This window comes from Marmota monax, unplaced genomic scaffold (assembly GCF_021218885.2).
Source record: "Marmota monax isolate L192 unplaced genomic scaffold, Marmota_monax_Labrador192_F-V1.1 WCK01_AAM20220418_F8-fsc00009, whole genome shotgun sequence".
In the NCBI taxonomy this organism is placed as follows: Eukaryota; Metazoa; Chordata; class Mammalia; order Rodentia; family Sciuridae; genus Marmota; species Marmota monax.
The window spans coordinates 25,103,170-25,111,748 of NW_026694710.1; the positions used below are offsets into that span (position 1 = coordinate 25,103,170).

General features: G+C 57.9%; 1 long non-coding RNA gene across 2 annotated transcripts; it reads left to right on the forward strand.

The window, feature by feature from the left end:
- The first annotated feature begins 2,601 nt into the window (after window positions 1-2,601).
- LOC124078731 (uncharacterized) lies at window positions 2,602-4,861 on the forward strand. Of its 2 annotated transcripts, none has more exons than XR_006847027.2 (2): window positions 2,602-2,993; window positions 4,111-4,861. It is a non-coding gene; the product is annotated as an uncharacterized LOC124078731 (long non-coding RNA). The 2 variants fall into 2 exon arrangements; XR_006847028.2 differs by having other exon boundaries at window positions 2,602-2,958.
- The last annotated feature ends 3,718 nt before the right edge of the window (window positions 4,862-8,579 follow it).

The following is an 8,579-nucleotide window of genomic DNA, read 5'->3' on the forward strand; positions in this document are numbered from 1 at the left end:
ACTCCCCGCCCCTAGATATTGACAGACGCGGAACCTGAGGGCCAGAGGAGGGCTTTGCACAGATCCGCGGCTCCCCAGGAGCAGAGCTGGGGTCCCAGTCTCCGGCTCCTCCCACCAGATGGTGCCGTCACCCCCCCACGCTGCCTGCCAGCCCTGTATGAAGCCATGACAATAACAGTCAGCACAGCACATCCTTCAGGAGGAGCCGCACAGCCTACGTGACTTTCACCTGCATTATCTCAGCAGGGCTCTGTGAGATGGGGACACTGAAGCCCAGGGCCAGGTCCTGCCTCACGCGCAGGGGCGTGTCCAGCCACAGAGGCTGGCCTAGCTCCTGGGTAGGAACAGGGCTCCACCCAGCTCTGCTCCTCGGCCTGCTGCCTGGTAGGCCTCTAACTGGTCTCCAAGCTTGAGTGTGGCCCAGGGGTCAGGCCAGGGGGGACACTGCCAGAAAGGCCGGGTCCAGCTGGCCCCTTAGGCCGCTCTGCTAAGTTGCCAGGCTCCTGAGTCATCCTGCCAGGGTCCGCCTGCTCGGACCTGTTCCCTGGCAGCTGCTGCCAGGGTGGGTCAGCCCAGCCCTGGTGTCCTGCCAAAGCAGAGGTGGCCGTGAGGTCAGAGGCAGTGTCCTCTGCCCTCCCCACTGCCCTGCCTTTGCCCGCTGCTCCTTTCATGGCAGGGAAGCCTCTCCCCTCTCTCCCAAACTCCCACCCGTCTGTCATCCCCACCAAGTGGCCTTGCTCCAGGACCTCCCCCCGCCACAGTTCCCCTGAGGCGCCTTCCCTGCTGTGTCTTCAGGGGCTCCGTGGCCCCTCTCCCTTCTCCTGTCATCCTGACTACAGCAGAGGTCCCCAGCCCTAGGGGGGGTGTCAACTTCCAATTTCCCTGGGTGATGGAGATCTCTTTCCACCAGGGCATTGGGGCATGGGGGCCCCAGACTCAAGGGGGTGCCAGGCCGAGGAGAGAGCTCTGGAGGGTCCAGTGGGGGGGGGAGGAGGCACTCCATGGCTACCCCCGGGCTGGGAGGAGGCCTGGCCACGCTGCCAGCCAGAATCCAGCAGGCTCTGCTGAGGGTGGGGATACCTGGAGGCTGGAGTGTGGCTCTGCTGGAGCACTGTCCTACATGTGGGTGGCCCCCCGCCTCCCCCACACGGGACCTGGCTCTCCCCAGAAGCTCACTGAGCCCTGGAGAAGCTTGATGTTATTTAAGCAGCAAGTATCCTGTCTATTCTGGGCCAGGCCCACAGTCATGCCGGGCAGGAACCTGGGGCTCGGAGGACAGAGGAAACCTGCCCAAGGTCACACGGTACATGGCAGAACCAGGACTCAAACACTGAGCGTCTGGTGCCACAGACCAGGCCCACATGGCTCTTCCCCTAGAGCCCTTTACCTATCACTGAGAATCCACCTCCACTGCAAACCAGAGCCCACAGGCGGGGGGGGGGGGCAGGGGCTGGCATGAGGCTGAGACCACTGGTGTGAAATCTGACAGGTCTGTGGCCAAGCCTCCTCCTAGCTGTGTGGACTTAGACAAGTTGCTTAACCTCTCTGAGCCTCAGATGTCTCGTTTCCAGAGTAGAGATGGTAGCAGTGACCATCCATTTAGCACTAATTGAGCACTTTCTAAGTATCAGGCCTCCTTCTAGAACACAAGAACACAGCTCTCATGAAGACAGGCAAAACCTGCCTCACAGGGAGGTGGGAGGACCACCCAAACCTGGGTGTGGAAGCCCCAGGGTAGCAGGACAAGCACCTCCTGCCTGTGGCTGTTCTGAATGCCCCTCTGCTAGTGCCCAAGGACCACTGAAGGACCACGAGGATAAGAGGCGCTCGGAGCTGGAAGGGAGGAGCCCCAGGCCGAGGGCAGTGCCCGTGCAGAGCCAAGGGGCCGGATGGGCAGCACAGCCAGGCGTGGGCGGGTCCAGGCTGACATACCCCTGCCACAGGGGCTGCGCTGGACGCCCTGACTGGTGAGCCTGGGCTGGGGCTGGGGTCAGGCCAGCAACCCTTGGCCACAACCCCAGGTGCAGGAACATCCCATCTGACAGCTTCCGAACAAGACCCCCTCTCGGGAGTTAGGGTCACCTGCCCAGCTGTGCCCCGGGTAGGAACACCCTGGGCTCTGAGCTGGAAATGTCCACCTTTTGACTTTAGAGTTGCTTTCCTTCTGAATAAAAAGTAATATTTATGTGTTCATCATGAAAATAAAGGTGGAAAACTTAGATGTTAATCGCAATTTCATTGCACAATTTTAAGCACACCAGAAATAGCCCTCTGGACACATCGGTGCCCAGCCCTCTGGGTGTTTTTCTGGTCACTGGTTCTGAGGGTTGAGATAAAGTGACACATGGAATTTATTCATGTTCAGCTCTTTTCGTTGAACGTGAGCCTCTAGGGTGGTGTTTACCGTTTCTTTCTGTTATAAACTTAATGTGGCCATTGTAAAGCCTACCAGCTACAGAAATTCCAAACAGAGAGAATCCAGGGAAGGCAGGCAGAGGTCCCCGGGACCCCGGCCCAGGACGACCTCCTCAGACATCCTGGCACTGTGGACCCAGGAGGCACTTGGAGCCTGGGGTCGGGTTGGCCTGGCTTCCACTCCTCCCAGAGGCCCAGCTGGCCTCCCTGAGCCTCGGTCTTCTGTAAGCAGAACCAACCTCACCGGTGCCTGCCTCATAAAGCCGAGAGCAGAATTCAAGAATGAACCAGAAGCACTGTCCCAAAAGGGTTAAAATAGCCCAGTGCGTGGGACAGCACACAGGAAGCACAGGAAATGTTAGGTGGCGCAGTAACCCCAGCAAGCCACGGGCCCAGGGCTCGCCACAGCCTGCAGGTTTGTAATCCCCAGACCTTCACGGACTCCGGGGGCGCAGGCCCACGCGTGGGTCCAGACGAACGCCGAGCAGTACGGGGTGTCCGTGCGACCCCGTGGTACATGGCCAGAGAGAGAATGAAGTTCTGGTAAGCGCTCCAAGATGAGGCCCTGAGAACATCAGGTAAAAAGGCCGATCTCCAAACTCCGCATGGGGTTTGAATCCTTTCATAGGAGTGTCCTGAGCAGGAGAATCCAGAGAAACAGAACGAACCCCCAGCTTTGTCAGGAAGGAGTTAAAGCAGCTCAGCACTGGGCCCAGGACACGGAGCGAGCCCGGCTTAGCTGCCAGGCTGGGAGCCGGAGGGTGGGGCGAGGGCATCCTGCCGGGCGGTGCTTTCCAGAAGAGAATGTCTTGGAACCACACAGAGGTGGTGTATACACAGCATTGTGAGGTACAAGTGCCACCAAATTCTACACTTCGGGTGATTTTGCCTCGATTTTTAAAAAATGAAAAAAAAGGTGTAGAGACTTGCCTGGGCTCAGGGTCACAAGGGAAACGAGTGACACCACAGAGCAACGATTCCCCATTGGGCCAAGTGCAGGCCACAGGACAGATCTCTCCACTTGCCAGAGCCTGTGACCTTTACCATGACCCAATTTTGAGGAGAGGAGTCACTGGGTCAAAGGTAACAACCCACACACAGATGACACATTTGGGGACTGGGCCTCTCCCTGCGTGGGCATCTGGGTGGGAGGGAGCACTGGCCCAGCCAGAACCCCAGGGGACTGCTCACAGAGCCAGCGAGGGTGGACCGCCCTTTGGCCTGCACTTTCTGGTTGAGCCTGAGATTTCCACCCCTGCCTGCTGCCTGCCTGGGTTATATTTAATCCTGCTGCTTCCAGAAACCAGGACTCAAGGACAGTGTGGCCTCCTTCTGGCTCCAGAGCCCTGTGGGGTTCGTCACAACACAGCTGCCTCTGGTCACTGAGCAGCCTCAGTTTCCTCCTCTGAAAACACAGTCCAGGGAGGCTTCTGTGGGACGGTGCGGGAAGTGCTAGGCACCTGGGGACAGAGGCACAGGGAGCCTTTGTCCATGTGCTCCTAAGACACCCCAGGCTGTTCTGCAGCCTCCTGAGGAGTTGCTTATGGATTAGAAACATGTTCAAGTCCAAGGTGTAGGGTCAAGTGGGAGAGCGAGGGCAGCCAGGAGCCTGGCCCTGCTGAAGGCTCACCTGTGGGAGCTACTGCCACTTCTCTGGGCTTTAAATGCTTTGCCCACATGTTTCCATATACGCAGGTCGTTTCTGGAAGGCCACGGGGAGGCTGTGGACAGCAATTAGTCCCTCCAGAGATGAGCAGGAAGGAGATGTTTTACTTAAGTTCTCACCATGAGCATGTATTACTTTTGTAACAAAGTAACAGTTTAACATGTAATTAAGCTCTGAAACAAGAAGCTTTAACTCTTATGACCACCCCAACTAACCGAAGAGGAACGTGGCTCCTGGGCCTCACCTCCTCCAGGAAGTCCTTCTACAGGCCCAGCGCCCCAGCTACACCACCTTCCCCAGATGGAAAGGAGCACCCTGCCTGCCGCCTTTCCTCATCTGCCTCTCCCGTGAAGCTAGGAGGGCCTGGACGGAGGGGCCTGTCTGACTCATCCCGGATCCCCGGTTCCGGCAAGACGCCTGGCACTGCTGAGTGAAGGAATGAGGCTCAGAGAGGTTAGAGCAGCGGCCTTGACCTCTGGAGATCACAGAGTACGTGGTTTGGCAGGGTGAGACCCAGTCTCTGGGCTCTAACCTCACCACACCCTGACTTCTGTAGCATGGCTCCCTCCCACTCACTAAAAATGTCCCAAAGAGGCCACCTAGATGTCACTACACGGCCTCCAGCCCTTGTGTAGGTGTTGTGGCATTCAGGTTTGGGAGCAAAGATTGTTCAGGGCCCGGGGGTAGCTGGAAATGCCCATGTGTACATTAGGAAAGCCATAAAAGGAGGGTAATTTGCCCCTTTGGCCAAGAACGTCATAAAATAAAGAGTGGTTTGCCCTCCTGGCTCCTTATCTGATACTTCAAAACTGAGGTCTTAGCTGGGTGCAGTGGCGCCCACCTGTAATCCCAGCAGCTCAGAAGGCTGAGGCAGGAGGATCATGAGTTCAAGGCCAGCATCGGCAATTTAGCAAGGCCCTAAGCAACTCAGTGAGACCCTCTCTCAAACTAAAATATAAAAAGGGCTGGGTATGTGACTCAGTGGTTAAGCGCCCCTAGGTTCAATCCCCAGTGCCGCCCCCCCCCAAAAAAAAAAAAAAAAACAACCGAGGTCTTGGTCTTCCAAGTTAGTATAGACCTTTTTTGGGAGGGGGGCGGTACCAGGGATTGAATGGGAGGCAACAGTAGACACCACGGATGGGCCCAGAACACTCAAGCACAGTCCCCAAAGCTAGGACTTGGGCAGTTAGTTCTCCTCCCTGGTCTGCTTTGGAAGGGGCGGTCTAGGAGCCGTGATCTTCAAAGCTCTGTGGCTGGGGAAGCCCTCATCCCAGCCTCCTGGACCATTCCTCCCTCTGGGCTGCAGCCACCCGCCGCGCTCCTCCCACTTCAACCTCCCCCAGACACCAAGCCTGACCTCCGACTCCTCTGCTTAAGACCCTGGGTGGCTCCATTATGCCCCAGGTCAAGTCACGACCGGCCAGGCTGTTGAAGGCCAGCGCTGCCCCACCCTCCTGGCCCCAGCGCCATCCCTGCTCGGCCTGCATGCCAGCTCTGCAGGTGGGTGAGCCCAGCCCACCCTCTCTCTGCAGCCGCCCAACTGGTGACAGCACTTCCACCCATGGTCAGGTGCTGTTAGGACCGAGCGAGGAACCCAGAGTACTGGCACAGAAATGGCACTCGTGTGTGGGCAGGGTTCATGTCCAGCTTCCCTCCCTGCTCTGGGCCATCAGCTGGACACGGGCAGGATCCTTGGAATGGACCAACCCAGATGTGGGCAGCCTGGGCTGCTGTGTGAGCTCAGAAAGGCCACTCCTCTCTCGGGACCTCGGCGTCTTCACCTGCCAAACCAGGAGGCATGGCCCACCCACCCCTCCTCTCCCGCAGGCTGATGGCTCAGCTGTCTGTGCCCAGGGTCCTGTACATGTCCACTCCAGGCCCTGGGCGTCCTGTTTGCCCCTTTCCCACACTTTCACCGTCCTGTTCCCCTTCGGAACAGGGAACCTGATCACCTCGGGCCTGAATCTGTGGCCCCCGCTTCTGAAGGAACACGGTGTCACCAGCCTCTGAGGGGAGGTGTCCCCTGGCAGGCGGAGGACAAAGGCGGCTCTGTCCCCAGGCCAGTGGTCATTTGATGTTCCGTGTATCTCTGTGTTCCTGCCCTCCCACTGCGGGGTGTAAGGTGGACGGAGCCTCCCGGGGGGCCCTCGGGTCTAGCTTTCTGCTGTAGGGATGCACTGGCCACCTCGGACACTGGTGGGCCAAGGCCACGGCCTGGCGGTCAGCAAGCAGAGGGCAGGGGCAGCAGGGCAGCCACACTCGACTCCCAGGTCGGACAGCAGGTCTTGAATAGAGCAGCTCAGGGCCTGAGAGAGGGGGCTGTAGGGGCTTGTGGGCATGGGCAGGAGGCACCGGGCTCCCTGACCACCTGCGGCCCGTGGCCAGCGTGTCTGGAGCAGACAGCAGAGCTCCTGGAGCTGTCTCCTGCGCGGCTTCTCTTTTACATTTATTTATGTAAATGTCTGTTTCATATCAAATCATCCACCTAGATTTAGGACAGAGTTGGGTGACACTCAGTGAATTTGAGATGTTTGTTGATCTAATTATGTGTGTGGTGGCTTTGAAACGTGACCCTGAAATGCCTGGTGCAGTCTGCATTGAGAGGCAGTGTCCCCTCTTGTGATGGCTGCCACCAAAAGACGGGAGAAGCCAGCACTGTGGGACCTGGGTCAAGCTGTCTGTCCACTTGCTCTAGGCTGAAGGCCCATGTCTCCCAAATTTGTATGTTGACTCCTAAGCCCCGGGCAAGGGCCTTGGGAGGTGAGGCCTTCAGAGGGAGATGGGGCCATGACAGCAGGGCCTTCCTGTGTGGGAAAGAGACCCAGAGAGATTCACGCCTCTTCCACCACTGGAGGACACAGCAAGAAGCCGTCATCTATGAACAGGAACGGGCCTTGCCAGGTGCTGAGCCTGCCCATGCCCGGACTTTGGACTCCCAGCCTCCAGAGCTGTGAGGAGTCACTTCTGTGGTCTCTACGCCTCCTGTGGCAGCAGCCCCGAGCACACCATCCCACCTCTCCAGCCACTGTAAGGTGCAGACAGAGGCGCCTTCCCCAGGGACACCCCCAGGACCTGAAGGGGCACTGGCAGAGAAGGCACGGGCTCAGGCAGCCCCGTCAACCCTACCTTGGGGTGCTGTCCCCCGACCTCCCTCCTCCCTTCCCCCTCACAGCCCTCCTTGAGACCCACACTCCCCCTACAAGTGTTAGCCACTTGGGGGAGGGTCACAGGTGGTGAAGGTAAAGTGACATGTGACCAGCCACTTCATCCTGGCTGTGCAGAGGGTGGTGAAGGAAAGCTCGGGCGAGGGGAGCACCCAGCAGCATGGGGCAGGGCAGGCTTCGCAGGCAGAAAGTGGGTCAGTGTGCCCTGCAGAGGCAAGAGGCCGGCCGTGAGCGAGGACAGGTGGGGACAGGTGGCAATTCAGAGATGCAGCACCCGGGCCAGTGGACCCGGCCACAGCACTCCTCGAGTGCTCGTCCAGTCTCCATTTTGCAATGAAAGCAAAGGAGAGCCAGCCTGCATCCCCGGACACCCAGGGCAAACCAGACCTGGGATACAGCTCCCAGCAGGCTGCTCTCGAAGGGGAGGGGCTGGGTGGAAAGGGGCGTGGGGGACATCCTGGGGGCTGAGATACCATCCATTGACAGGTGCGGATACATTAGAGGAGACTCATCAAGCACTCGAGCTCTGTGCATTTCACCCTGCATAGTTAGACACAGTAAGAAAAATATGGGGGGTGGGGGACAGAAGAGGTGACGGCAAGATGAAGTGTCAGGGGGCTGGGGATGTGGCTCAAGCGGTAGCGCGCTCACCTGGCATGCATGCGGCCTGGGTTGGATCCTCAGCACCACATACAAACAAAGATGTTGTGTCCGCCGAGAACTAAAAAATAAATATTAAAAAAATTCTCTCTCTCTCTCTCCTCTCTCTCTCTCACTCTCTCTTAAAAAAAGAAAAAAAGATGAAGTGTCAGAAAAACACAAAGGCCAGCCCACAGGTTGTTTAATATTTGAACCTCATTTTGTTTTTTCCATTTGTAAAAGCAAATGATCTCTGAGCACAGTGCCTGGTAGGAGGGTACTTGGCCACTGGTCCCTCTCACCCATGACATGGGAACAAGGGACAAAAAGAGCTGAGAAAGGCTGCTGCTGGCTTGAAGGGGTCTCTGCCCGTGCCTGGGCCCCCCATCCTGTCCCTGTCCTTGGCCATATCAATCTTTAAAACATCCCTTTCTGTTTTCTTCCTAAAGTGCACATAAAGCGGGGCGCAGTGACACACACCTGTAACCCCAGCAGCTCAGAAGCTGGGGCAGGAGGATCCCCAGTTTAGGGCCCGCTTCAGCAACTTAGTGAGGGCTGGGAATGCAACTCAGTGAAGGAGTGTTTGCCTCACAGAAGCAAGGCCTGGGTTCAGTCCCCCGGTAACACACACACACACACACACACACAAAGAAGGAGGAGGAGGGAGGGAGGGAGGGAGGGAAGGCTTCTTTATC